Consider the following 15,004-nt stretch of genomic DNA (forward strand, 5'->3'; position numbering starts at 1 on the left):
TTTTTCTTCCCACTGGTTTTGAGCTGCCAGTGTGCAGAAACAGCATGCCAAGTTGTTGAAGCAGGAGAAAGTATACATTTTTCATACTTTTTTTTCCCCAAAAAATCATTCCACTGATTACAGTTTGATGGCATATAAGAAATTCTACCTTTGGGTTAAAGTCAAACATTTTAAACTTAAAAGGATTAATTTTTGAGTGACTAAAAGGGCTTTGTGTAAAGTTCTGGTTAATAATTAACCAGTTTGGGGTCATTGTTATTGCTTTCTTTTATTTTATCATCTGTGCTGTCATTCTGGATTCGAAGCTGTGGCAGCTGATGGGAATGTGGTCCAACTTGCTGACTCATGCAAAGTGCCTTGAATGAAACCAAAAGGCCAAAGATAGTCCTAAACTAAATTATGAAATCGACAAACATGTTTTGCTTCCTCCCTGTGCTCCCCTTGATCTGGCTATCCCTAAGCAGCCTAGAAACTGAGATTAGAAAGAATTAGCACTATACAAAAACAAAACAGTATCTCTGTAGATATGAAGAGGAAGACACACAGAGGAGCAGGCTGGGATGAAGATATAAGGCTGTTGTACCCGGATCCAGAATCAGATGCAGGCAGATAGGAATCGTTTTCTCCAAGTTTCCCAATCTATGAGGTAAACATTTTAACCACACACATTACAGAAAAACAGTTGATAGACATCGGGCTTCTACAAACTAGAAGTCCATCTATACACTTTTAGTTTATGGTTAGGTTAGTGTTTTGTTTTTTGTTTTTTGTTTTTGGCCCTGTCTAGGAAGTCTTAGTTTATCCCAAGATGGCAAAGACTTACTCTTAGGTTTAATTCATAAATTTTAGTTTTTATATATAGGTCTATGGCCCTTCAGAAATTAATTTTTCTCTTTTGTGTGAGCTTTAGCTTGAAACTAATTTCATCCCATGTGTTCATCTAGTCTTTGTAGCACCATTTGTTGAAGAGTCTATACTATCATTTTTAATTACCATAGTGACTTTGTTAAAAATCAACTAAATTCCATATATGTAGTTCTATTTCTAGACTCTCAATTCAGATTTAGTGACTTAGTTGTCTATTTTTACACAAATATCACATTGTCTTGATTAATGTAGCTTTGTAAGTCTTAAAATCGGGTAGTCTAAATCCTCAAATTTTATTTTTAATCAAAAGTATTTAGGCTACTTTAAGTCTTTGCATTTCTATTCATATTTTAGAATCGATTTATTCACTTTCACAAAAATAGTTTCTGAGATTTTGATTGGATTTTTTAAGCTATGGACCAATTTGAGGAGAATTGATATTTTAACTATATTGAGTCTTCTAATCCATGCGATATATATATCAATTTACTTAGGCTTTTAATTTTAACAATAGCATATGTTTTTATAATGGGAAAGTTTTTTTCTTAGTGTAAAATATACTGTTTTTTATAGTTTGTTTCTATCATAAAAATACAATTGAATTTTGTATATTGACTTTGTGTCCCACAGTCTTGTTAAGTTCACTTAATAGTTCTTGCAATTTAGTTCCAGTATTACAGTTAGATTACTTAAAATTTTCTATATAGACTCTCATATGATCTACAAATAAAGAGAATTTTTAATTTTATTTTCTTTCTTTCCTTATAGTACTGGCTGGGTCCTCCAATCTAATGCTGTACAAAAGTGGTAAGAATTAATATCCCTGACTCTTTTTCTGATTTTAGAGGCAACATATTCAGTACATCACCATCTGGTATAAGCTTATCTGCATATTTTGATAGATGCTGCATTAGTTAACTTGGGCTACCATTAGTTAAGTTTGGTTTCCATAAGCTGGATGTTCAAGGACAAGGTGCCAGCAGTGTTGGTTCCTGTAAAGCATCTCTTCTTGACTTATAGTCACCTTCTCGCAATATCCGCAAATGGCCTTTTCTCTGTGTGCATGCAGAGAGACAGATCTCTTTCTATTCTTACAAGGTGTTTCTTTCTCTTCTTAGAAGGCCCTCAGTCCTCTCTGATTAGGGCTTTACTCTTATGACCTCATTTAACCTTAATCACTTTCTAATGGCCAGCTCTATCTCCAATTACAGTCACATTAGGGTTTAGGGCTTCAACATATGAATTGAGTGGAGGTACAATCCAGCCCATAACAAAGGCCCTTTAATACATTTAGAAAGATTTCATCAATTTCTGTTTAGCTAGAACATCTGATGATGAATGAGTGAATTTTTCAAATAGTTTTTTTGCATCTACTGAGATGCAAATTACATTGAGATTATAAATTATACTGTTCAAATTATGAATACTGAAAGAACTTTGCATTTCTGGGATAAATCCAATTTGCTCATGATGTATTTATTATTTTTTATGACATATTTATTCTTTGATATATTTTATTGAGTATTTTTCCATCTATATGGTTGAGAAATACTGATTTGTAATTTTCTTCTAATGTCAAGAAATATCTGGTTTTGTAATATCAGGTTTAGGTATCATTGTGTAGACTTTATACAATAAATGAGAAAAGAGTTTCCTTCCAAATTTTTCAAAAACCTTTTTATAAGGTTGGTATTCCTTGTTCCTTAAATTTTTGATAGAACTTATCTGTGAAATCGTCTTGGCCTACAGTTGTCTTTGTAAGAAACTCTGGTAACAATTTCAGTTAGATATGGGACTTTAGGTATCCATATTCTCTATTTCTTCTTGAATCAACTTTGACATAGGTAGATACTGATAACAAAAACTCTGAAAAAGTAACACAGAAACATTGAAATTAAGTGTAATTTAAAACAGTATTTCAGGCAGGACATTTTTTTTTTAACCTAGTATAACCATGTTAGTATCAAACAGTAAGAATTAAAGAAGATACTAATACAAATCAAGAGATTCAACTCATTAGAGAAATATAACAATTTGAAAGTTTATAAACCTAATAAAACATCAAAATATATAGCAAATATTAACAGAACCACAAAAAAAATTTGACACAGTTATCATTGTAAAGTTTTGGCACACCTCTCAGCTTCTCGCAGAAGCTGATTCATCAATTAAACAAAGAAACAAACAAGTAGAAAGAATTTGAATAACAAAGTTAGCAAGCTTAATCTAATAAATGTATAGGAAATTATTTCCAAAAATATAATAGAAAATGAGTTTTATCATACTTTTATATATTCTCTAAAGCAGGGGTCCTCAACCCCCTGCCATGGACCAGTAACTGTGGCCTGTTAGGAACTGGGCCACACAGCAGGTGGTGAGCGGCGGGTGAGAGCAGAGCTTCATCTGTATTTGCAACCACTTCTCACCAGCATCACTGCTTCAGCTCCTCCTCAGACCATCAAGCATTAGATTCTCATAGGAGCACCAGTCCCTGGTGCCAAAAAGGTTGGGGACTGCTGCTCTACAGCCTTGATTTTATGTTCAGATCCTAAAATTATGAAATATTCTTCTACTATACCTTCGCCATAATATTCAGCTTACTAGCAGTCACTATTTTATGTTTTCTACTTCTTATGAAGCAATAAAAACACCACTGGTAAGAACTGTATGTAAATTTAATAGCATATTTATAAGTGAAACGTTAATGTAGAGAAAAAGTACTCAGATATTAAAGTTTCATAGTTCATCTAGATTTTGATGAAGTTGTTATTATCAAAATGTATTTTCTTAAAAATCAAATAAAACTCTAATACAGCTCAACAGCAGCATGTAAAAATAAAACTAGACCTGAGTATATGGCATGACACTAGAGTTATTAAAATTTAGTTAAGAAAAGAACAATTTTATTCCATAGTAATATTGAGTGTGTTTGGAGAGAAAACAATTTATAAAGCACTCTAAGCAGTGCAATCCAGGAAGAGACAGCATGCTCTATTTGTTTTTAAACAGTTTTCAAAAATGTTATAAAGATATTGCTTTATATTGATGAAGTATCTTAGCTGCTGTATGAATAGAAAATGCTTCTAATAATGCCCAAAATGATGCACAGGACAGCATATTTATTGGTTGTAAAAGTATGTAGGTAGGATTAACATCAAAACCTTAATGGAGCAATAATTTAGAAGCTGCTGAAACCTGAAAAATAACTCATGGTTTAAACCAGATTAAAGACACAATTGATACTAAAAACTGCTGGCTAATTCCCCAAGCCATTACTGTTTACAGATCTTGAAGGGTTATTGCCAATATTTGTTGTAAGGGAGATGAAAAATATATAGTGCGGTGTTAGTTGTATTTTTTGATGTCTGTTCATTGAACAAACGTTTAGAATATAGGATTGATGTTAACTGAGAAAGAGTACATTAGTTTAGAGCTCGAGATTTAAGTAAGATTTAATTAATCAGAATAGTATAACAAAATCTTTACGATTCCAAAATGTTACCCATTAACATTAGTTCCTACCTACATAGATAGTATAGGACCCTGCAAAGTTTATGTCTGTGCATTTTCTGTTTCACTTACCCAACAATTTATTTCAAATTTCCAAGCTTTATACTGCAGAAATGACTTAACTTTGAAACAAGAAGCTGGCACTTCTCTGCTACACTGCCTCAACTTCACTAGATCTCTTTGTTGAGGCAGGGTTTATTTGTATTACAATCTTCTGTTTTGTTCATTTTATTTATTTATATATTGTTTTCACATGGTCTTTTGTTTGGTTGCATTGCTCTCAGTTTTTTTTAAGAAATTAAACTACAGCCAATTCTAAGCATTCTTTGTACGTTTTCCTGATTTATCTCCAAACATAAATTTGGAATAACTTTAATGATAAATTGTCGTGATTGTTTAATCTCCAGCTTTTGAACACTTCTCACATGTTTGTAAAGTATCTTATGTTATATTTTCATGACTCATCCATAGGTAGAAGTTAAAACTCACTTGCCCCGCCCCCTTGTCTTTAGGCTCTGTCAGTCAAAAGCAATCATGTGAGACTTGTGTTTGGAAGCATGCTGAAATAGGTGTTGCAAGGAATCCATTCTGGAAAGGTGCTTCACAAGATCCAGCTTCCGGAAGCTGCAGTAGGAGAGGTTCCAACATGAGTAACCAAATCTGAAATTCAGAAAGTCAGAAACAGTAGATTTTCCCAGTAGTGGTGGCAGTGGGCTCTTCACTACACTGTCCTAGATGGTGATGTAGGCTCTAGTCCCAACAGCAAGGTCTGAACAGCTAGGCCTTTCAAATTTTTTCATGAGTTTCCTAATTGTCCAAACTAGGCTGTTTTTCAGTGAAACAGGTAAAATCAGGTCTTGGGAAAATTGATACATATGGTCCCCCTATACAGAAAGTAGTTGTGAATAAAGCAGAATATAGGAGAAAGAGCGAAACACAGATTTTTGAAAGTCATTGTTGTAATTCTGATAATTAAAGACTAGGAGAAGCTTAAAAAATTAAAGAAAAATCACCGGTAACTAAACTGACTAAAAACAGTGATAGAGGAAACAAGAAATAAGCATGTTGTGAAACAGAGAAAAAAGAAAATTTCAAAAAAAGACAGCAGCTAGATACAGTTAAACACATCCATAATAAGGACAAATCTGTGATTATATGAAGCCGTTGGAACAGACACCTTTTTTAAAAACAATTTCATTTGGTTATTGGAGAAAGAAGTGAGAACATGCCCATAAAATTGATTCAATTTTCTGGAAAACAATTCATATAAATATGTTATTATTCTTAATGATTTTTTTTTTAATTTTTTTATTTTACTTTTTAGGCGAGGCAAACCTTGGTTGACCTCACAGATTACAAGGACCTTATCAGCTTACAATCTCTTATTTATTTTTTTTATTTTTCATTCCTACAGCACCTGGTCTTCCTAGGTGGTCTCCCATCCAAGTACTAACCAGGCCCGACCCTGTTTAGTTTCCAAGATCAGACGGGATCCAGTTTGTTCAGGGTAGCATGGCCGTAGACTATTAATGATGTATTTTATTGTTCATTCTTGCTCAACAGACTCTCTTGTAGCCTGAAGTATGAGGAAAAGAGAAGTAATTAAATATATGTTGAGAATGTGTCTCCACAAATAACACTGATCTTGAGTACAGAGTTAACATAGCCTCACACATGTCTACCGTTAAATAAACATGATTGTGAAAAGGAACATTGTAAATAGTCTCTTTAAAATGAAAAACTATTGTCAGAAAGTGACAGGGAAATGATGACTATATAATTTACTGAGGGAGCGATTGTAACCAGGAGCGATCTTTGTCTGATGTTTTGTTTTTTTTGTTTGTTTGTTTGTTTTTCCTTTAAGGAGAGTAATGAGTCTGGCCACTACTTACTCATCTACACTGAATTCAATTCATCAGTCTATGGACCAAGACTCAGTTTACTAGCTTGAGCCATCACTACCTAAAATATTAAGTGGCTTAAAAACCATTGATTTTGTGTGTTACATGAAGAAGAACCAAGGGAGCTGAGCAACGAAATAAAGACAAAAGCCACGAGACAACATCTCCTTAAGGTGTGTAACCCCATCCTCCCTGTGTGACAGAAATAGTCTAGTGTGGCAAATGGTGACCGCCGTTTCTCACAGCTTTAAAAGAGCTGACAAACACTTCTCACTGCTATTCTCCTTTCAAATGATAAATGTTCATATTGTGAATTATGATGAGTATTTGGAGAATTAGATATTCAGCAGAAAACATCTATATGACAGGGCAACATTTTAGTGTGTGGCCAATGTACAAGTAATTCAGAGTTACTGAACAAAACCCTTCAAATTAATCACTGTTTTAGGATTCCAATATTTTTTAAATCCTAAATTAGGGTGTGAGGGAAAAGAATTAATAGCCTAAAAAGTGAGGCAACAGCCATGCTGTCAGGAATATTGGAAGGTTGGGTTAGTACCTAAAATCGATAGCAGGTACATAAAGCAGGTACAGACATTTAAAACCTCCAGGTAACTCGAGACTGGCACTAATCTATGGCAATATCTAAAATCTTGGAACAATGCCAAAGTTCAAGGTTATTTTCATCAATGCTAAAGCAAGAATGGGACATCCAATGTGTTTTTCTCTCATCTGTTGACTGTGTAGATACTTTGCTTCTTAAGGGCCTTGTGATCACTGGCTGAGGTTGAACTAGATGGTCTCTGAAGAACTTAGTACATAAATGGAATCTTTCTGTGGTAACTGTCAACTTTGTGTCCTGCCAGATAATGGAATAACTCAATCTAACTCTTGTTTTGAAGAAGTAGTTGAAATCTATTCGAACTTTTTTTTCCTACTCATGTTTAAGGATACAATTAGTGTCATGATGTTGCCCTCGACTCTGTGTCTCACATTACTTTCTCATAAATTTCCCTTTGGTCATATCACCCAAGCCTTGCTGGTTTCTTCGTTTCCTGAAATCACTGTTCCCCTTCCTACCTTGGGGCCATCATACATATTTCCTCAGCTTAGAATATTCTTCTCTTCTCTCATCCACAGTCCCCAGTCCCAAATCCATTCACCTGGCTGCTCCCTAATCAACTTACAGATTTTTACATAAAATTAACATAGTCCCTTCATTACATATTCTCATAGCATTCTATATTTCTTCAATGATACATGCAATAATTTTATTTTATGTTATGGATATGATTCTCTTTAAAGAGTGACTTCAGTAACATTTAATATCTATGAATATAGAGAAATCTTTATTGCTATCTTCTATACCTAAATTGTGCCAGGCTAATAGTAGGTATGCCACAAAATATCCTTGAGAGGGTAAATGATGTAAGAAATTCTTTCCCTCATGTATAAATGTCTGTAGAAAGGCTCCCAAGTGTTGACAATATTGACAATGACAATGTTGTTCGTTGATATATTAGCATGTTCCAGAAATAATGAGAGAAAAATTGGACCAATTTGCAGTTCAATAATGTTCTTGAACTTGAAGTCTGCTGTTTCTTGCTATCAAGGCTGGCACTGAGTAAAAAGATTATTAACTAAAGCCCTTTATTTAAAATCAGTTAAAGATTCAAATCACCAAACTAGAATAAGACTTGAGTTTTAGCTCTACTATCCAGGAGTCTTAAGGTTTAGAACAAATTATATAACTTCTGCTAACCTTAAGCTTTCCATGTGCAAGTTAGAGAAATCTTGGCAAACCAGTTTCTCTGGAGGTCAAGCACTTGAAGGTCACTAATGCTAGACATGATACAAAGGTGAAGATCATTACTGGCTTAATGTCTAATGAATATACAACTAGAAGGAAAATATATGTATTTCAGATTTATTTGTAGTTGGAAAAGTTCACAAAGACTTATGTTGCACACTGTGTAGAAATGTAGATTAAAATGTAGTTATAATTTTTATATTTAATCTTCATATAAGCCTGTACTCTTATTTTCACCCTGCAAAGTAGTTAAAAGTATTAATGTGGTGTCCTGAAAAGAAGCCAAACCCAGATTAATACCTGTATCTCTGACAAGCAGTATAAATTTTACATATATTTGAAGTTTTTAGGCATAACAATTAAATATGCAAACATGATTTAGATATACTGCTTTAATCAAGTCAATTAAAGATTAAATAAGCTTAGGTGATTGAGATAAAATTTTTGTCAAAGGTCTTACTAGTGTCATTTTCCAAAATTATAAAGTTTATTACCATACAAAAAAAGTGTGTTTGTTTTCTGAAATAAAACATATTGCATGCCAAATTAGCTTTAAATAGAAAATAATGTGACTATCTCATATAAGATGGGCAAAGAAAGCAGTACATTTGGCTGAGTCAAACTGGAATAATTCAAAATTAACACTTATTTTATATTTTATTTTAGGTTTGTTTACAATAAGCAATCCTAAAACAGGCACGTCCTGCTAAAAGCAGTCCATAGATAAGTACTAGCCTCCTAAGAAACATCATTTGTCTATTTGTTAAGAGGCTCACTTATCAAGACACTTAGAAGAAAATTATACAAGCCATCTGCTTGCTTTCTTTCCCTAGAAATGGTCACAAGCCAACTTTTCAAATTATTTTCCTCCCAGTTAGTAACTTTGTGCATACCTAAATAAAATTCCTATTAAAAAAAACATTATAAGTTTTGACATTGATCTCTGAGTTTCAACCTTTTGGAAAGGTTTTCTTATTCCTTTTTGACTATAGAGTAACTAGATGTTGGCAGTAAAACTAATTCATCTGTTGACTTACTGGAATACAAATGTGTAGATTATACATAGCAATCAAATATCTCCAAATTCAGTAATGCTTATGTTTAGCGGTATGATACGTGATTGAAAAATAATAGAATATTTAAATTAGCTGACAGCTGCCCTTTTATGTGGACAAATTTCCCTGGATGAGGAAAGCAACAAATATGTAGAGATCTGTAATTCTAGAATTGTTTTTTCACAAATGCATACTTTCAGTGTTTGATTTCTTTTTTCATGGTCGTGTATGAGATGTGTGTCAATGTACAGACAAAGATCTTCAACACATGATACTTTATCAACCACACTACCTAATTCTAAATAAAATCTTTAACTACAGAATAAATTCTGTAGAGATAAATGAATTATATCTCAATATCCCCAAACTTCAGAGCCAATGACTATATGTATATGGAATTCAAGTTGCCTGAGCAGTTTGTGCTTTTACTAGACAATTTTAAAAGTAATAATATTGTATTTATAAAAAGTCAAAGCTCTTGATATATGAGCCTTCTGTTAATCAAAATGATTTAACAACTAACCTAAACTTCTGGCTCTCTTAAGAAAAAATGTCATTAATTTGAGTCCTCTACCTTGTTCCCCTCTTTTATTTCACACAAGTATATAGGTTTAGGTTCAAATCTGGATAATTAAAATCGATGTAAGGATTTTTTAATCAACCTGTCATAATGCATCATTGGTAAGTAATTATGCTATAAAAAGTAATTGTGTATTTATCCAACCTATATTCCTTAAGCAAAGATTCTCCAAATGTACAATGGTGAAACAGGTAAGCATTCTACCTGAGCTATCATTTGCTCTTTATTTTTGAAGGTTATAATGAGTATATGTCATCTTGTAAAAGTGGCTTTTTTCATCTGAGTGGTTAGAATATGAATATTTGAAATTTGATTATTATGAACATGTAGTTTCTCCAATCTTTCCTATCACTTCTGCTCTCACAACTGAGAAGCTCCACATGATTTTTATTGTATTTAGATATGTGGCATTCCCTCACAGTGATGCCAGGTTTTTCTTTCCTACCCAAGAATCTGAAGTCATGTAGGTATGACCTAAAAAAAGTTTGTTAATAGAATGTAAAACTGAATTGGAGCCCCAATTCATAAGAAGTATGACTATAGCCATTTATAGGAAAGAAAATTATTTATTTCAGAAAACAATATCATACTAATACATATAAAACTTATTTATTTCAGAAATCTACCTTCAAGTAATAGCAGCACACATATCTTTTTTTTTTTAAAGAATGTAACCAAATAAATAAGGTAGATAGTGAATCCTTTTTAAGGTGAATGTCAGCAATGATTTCTGGGCCACCTACATGAAAAGCTTATTGTAAAAAAATCTCGACTTATTGTAGAGTAGCACATTGTCACTTCTGTGAGTCCAACCAAAGCTCTATGGAAATCAGTGCATTCAGTACATTCCTCTGTGAAATATTAAATTACTTAGTTCTGAAGTGCCATTCTTGAGTAGCAAAGCTATTTCCTAGAAGCATTTCTAAATGTGTTACAGATTGCTTTAAAAAAGAAGCTGATGACAATGAAAAAAGAAATAACAGTATCAGTGGTAGTTTTAACAAATCTGGACTAACAAATTCAGGGCTAGAAGAGCAGCTGTCTCACATAAATAAATGACACTCAGCTACACATGAGAGAGTATACATGCATGAGGAAAGGAAGAAATTTTTTCTCCTTGCATTTTCAGTGTTTATAAAAGTGGTAATATCATGGCATGGTTAAAATGAAATTTCAATCCATACAGACCTGATGTTGACTGAGCTACACCACTGTGCAAGTTGCTTAAGCCTGATCAAGTTAATCTTGGAAACTTCAGTTATCTTATTCATAGACACCTATAACATAGTTAAGTATCAAACTGAATTATGTAAAAGAATCCCTAGGCACCTAGAAAAACACTATCAACAATAGTGATAATATTTGTTCTCTGTAATCCTACTCATAAGGTGTTTTTGCGGGGATGAGGGCTAAGAAAGGAAAACAGAGCCAATCTGAGAGTTTAGATTTATTGTATTTGGGATATTTAACAGATATCTAAGTGAAAATATCAAATAGTTGATAAACAAGTCTAAGGTTCAAGAGAGAAGTCTGAGTTGGAGATATACATTTGACAGCCATCAACACATAACTGGTGTTACAAGTCATTAGATGAAAGAAAAAAAATTACCATGTGAGTGAATTAGATAGAGACCAACATCTAAGCCCTGTGACATTAAGACACAGAGAAGAAGAGTGTGAAAGAAATTTTAAAGAGTGTCCATTGAGTCGGGTGGTAAAATAAGATTGTGTAATTATGATAACTGCTGCTAAAAGATAAAAGACAATGAGCATAGGGAATTGGCCTTTAGAAATAACAACATAAAGGTTATTCATAAACTTGAGAGAGCTATTTCATTATAGTGGTGGGTGAGAAAACCTGACTGAAATTAAAGAGAGAATGAGAACAGTGAGTTTTTGAAACTTGCTTTTCAAGGTTCTTGCAAGAAAGAAGACAGGAAATTATGAAAGAGGAGAGCTGGGGTGAAAAGCTGGAAAGGCAATCTTTAACATTCTTTGGCAGCTGCATAACTCTACTTTGCCTCTGTCGTCTCAGAGCCTTCACTCTTCTGAGTCTTGTGTCTTCATGTGGCTTTTTTAGAAGGATGCCACTCATAGGATTTAGAGCTCATCCTAACCCAGTATGACTTTTTGTTAACTTGATTTTCTTCTCCTTCATAAGACTTATAACATGGATCCTAGAAGCTATATTCCATCAATGAGAGTATATTGATGGAAAATAAAAATTTTAAAATAAACTAAGATTATTGGTCACATATACCTTCGTAGAGTTGAATTTCAGATTGTGTCTTATTGATAGAATACCAAAAATAGAAAGAACACCAAGAGTAACCTGAAATGACAGTGAAAGGAACCCTGAGATCACTAAAGATAAATGAGTATAATTCATTATGACCCCATTCAATACTAGTTTCAAAACTTAGACTGATCTTCTAACTAGCTTAAGTGCTCTATCAAGTTAGATGTGCACTTTGTGCCGGCCATGCACTGAGATCCTCATGTCTCTCCTAGTCCTGGAGAAGATTAGCAGGGCTAAAGAGTGTAGTTGATCATTCCAACTATGCCCTACAAAAGGGGATAGTGGCTGAAATCTATCTCACCTATCTATACTCTAAAAGAGGGATACTTCTTTTTTTTTTTTAATTTTCACATATGTACCATTCCTACTAGCAGGAATTACTGGGTTTAGTTCCATAGTAATTGATTATAATGTCTACACTTACTTAACAAAGATTGATTGTACCTACAGTATGTTAAAAAAAAAAAAAAATTCCAGATGATATAATTGTCAATAGAGAGAGAAGAACAAAGTTCTACAGAACTTTTTAGCAGTTCCAAGAGAAGCAATTTAGGTTCTTAAAGGAGTTACTCTTTAAGTTAAAACCTCAAGAGTAAGAATTAGCCATGTTTAATAATAATGCACATTTCAGTTAAAGCAAAAATCATATGCAAAGTCCAAGGAGTCAGAGAGGGTATGTTTATGTGTGAGACTGAAAAAATTTCATTTTAGCTGGCCCTTAGAGTAGGTGGGGAGGACAGCAGCTAAAATTATAAATATAAGCAGGAGCCAAATCATGAAACATCTAGAATGCATGTTGGAGATAACAAAGCCAATTACATGTTTAAAAGCAAGGGAAATAATCAGATTAAATATTAGAATGATTATTTAAAATATAGTGGGAGAAATAAGTTGGAAAGAAAAACTAGAGCCTATTGAAGAGGTGAATATAAAAATCCAGGAGAGAATATGTGGCTTGAATCACAATTTTGGAAGGAAAGAAACAGATGTATTTGAGAAACAACAGAAGTGGTTGATTACATCTGGGATGGAAAATAAAGAAATCAGGGAAAATTCAATATTTGAGATGACAAAATAGAGACTAATAAAGAAAGATGAGGTAAAAGATAAGGAGAAAATGGGTTTGGTTTGGGATAAGTTGGGTTTGAGGTCATTATATTTTGGGTTAGCATGTTTAATGATAAATTGTATATGCAAGTTCAGAAGTGAAATTAAGCAGGAACAAGTTATCGTCTGTACATACATATCAGCTGAGGAAAAGCAGATGGAGTAGGTGAAATTCACAGAATTTACAGGAAAGTATTAGAATAAAGCTCAATACAATCTTGAAAAACAACTGAAACTTATGGCATGAATAGAAAAGATGAGACTATGAAAGGAACTTAGAAGTAGGCCAAAAATGCATGCTAGTGTACAGAGACCAATGGAAGGAAGTGTTCCAAGTAGAATGAGGTCACCACTTTCAAATGATGCAGAGGAATATAGTAGATGAAGACTGAAAATAATTTAGAATTGGCCACAGTGGGAGAACTGTTGAATGCAGTTACTGATTCAAAAGAATGACTAAATCTTTGACCTGGTCCACATTTTAATTTTAAATTGTTTTAATTGATGATATAAGGTCACAAATAGTATTATTAAATACTAAGAAAAATTAGTTGATTGATCAATTATCATTCATGATCACAATCAATTAGGATTATGTACATGAGCGGTGTGCATTGGATATAAACCCAGAACCTTGTGAACAAATTGAAAGGGGCATTTTCCTAATGCCAGAAATTCTCTCCTAATTAAGGCCATTTTCTAAATATAACTGAAGGCCACCACTTGACTATATCCAGGGGCCTGAAATCCAGAGAATTCATGTTTCCTTATTTTGTAGTTCTATTAGAAAACAAAGTCGAGCTTAGTATTCTAGATAAATAATAATTCTAGACGCTGGAGAATTATTTGGCGACATTATGGGGTTTAGATTTGTCCCAAGAGGAACCGTTTCTCGTTTATGTTTGCACTACCTCTGCAATAAGTCCTCCATGGATGATTGCTCGTGGAAAAATAATGCAATGAATGACATGCAGATGAATGAAAAAAAAAAATAGTACCATTATATATTGGAAAGCAGATTGGGAAAGGCTAATGGGGTTAACCTGGACTGTCTCAAAGAAAAATATTAGACCATAGTTCATAAGTAAATAAATGCTTTCATGGAACAAAGAAAAATTACAATAGGCAGTTAGCCTCTGTAGAAAATGTCTTGTTTGATCTTCCTGTGTTTTCAGCACCCTCCATTTGTAAGATTTCCACTAACAAATCTCTCTCATCTTCACAGTTCTGTTTTGAGATTTGCTCTCTAAACTGTATCCATAAATCAAATACTATTTTCTTCCCTCTCTCACCAATTCAAGGGAATCTGTCCCTTGTTCTTGGTTTAGCAGGCTAGCTACGCAGATGAATTACTCCGAACTGTGGTGTATTGGAAATGTCCCAAATCCCCTCAGGCTAAACATGAACTTCATAGGCATTTAATAAAGTATTTGTAGACAGTTTCAATTTCTCCCCATCCTTAGTAGCACGGAAATGCACTGTGTTGTTGAACTAATGCCTACCAGAAAAAGGCACCCTTAATTTCTTAAATACTAATTATGACGATTTCTTTATAATTTGATTTTTGTTACAATGTTTCATTGATTCAAAACAAGGTTGATGAGAAAAGCAATGTTAATCGGGTTTTTAAAAATGATGTTCCCAATGTCACCATATTTCTATTCAAGGCAACAGTTGGTATGACTGTAAAAGTTAAGATATACACACGTATACACATATACACACTATGCTCAAAAAATAAAAATACTGCAAAATTTCATAAACTCAGCAATCGTATAGGCCTTACCTCAAGTGAAAGGTTACTAAATGATTATGAAACATATGCAGAATATTCAGATTCAGTTAAAAATATTCTGATAATTCCATTCAAATTTA

The 15,004-nt window shown here is 33.3% G+C and overlaps 1 pseudogene; it reads right to left on the reverse strand.

Annotated features, from left to right (window-relative positions):
- Positions 1–5,782: 5,782 nt before the first annotated feature.
- Positions 5,783–5,901, reverse strand: LOC111744190 (annotated as a pseudogene).
- Between the last annotated feature and the right edge of the window lie 9,103 nt (positions 5,902–15,004).

This window comes from Pteropus vampyrus, unplaced genomic scaffold (genome assembly GCF_000151845.1).
Source record: "Pteropus vampyrus isolate Shadow unplaced genomic scaffold, Pvam_2.0 Scaffold5, whole genome shotgun sequence".
Taxonomy (NCBI): domain Eukaryota; kingdom Metazoa; phylum Chordata; class Mammalia; order Chiroptera; family Pteropodidae; genus Pteropus; species Pteropus vampyrus.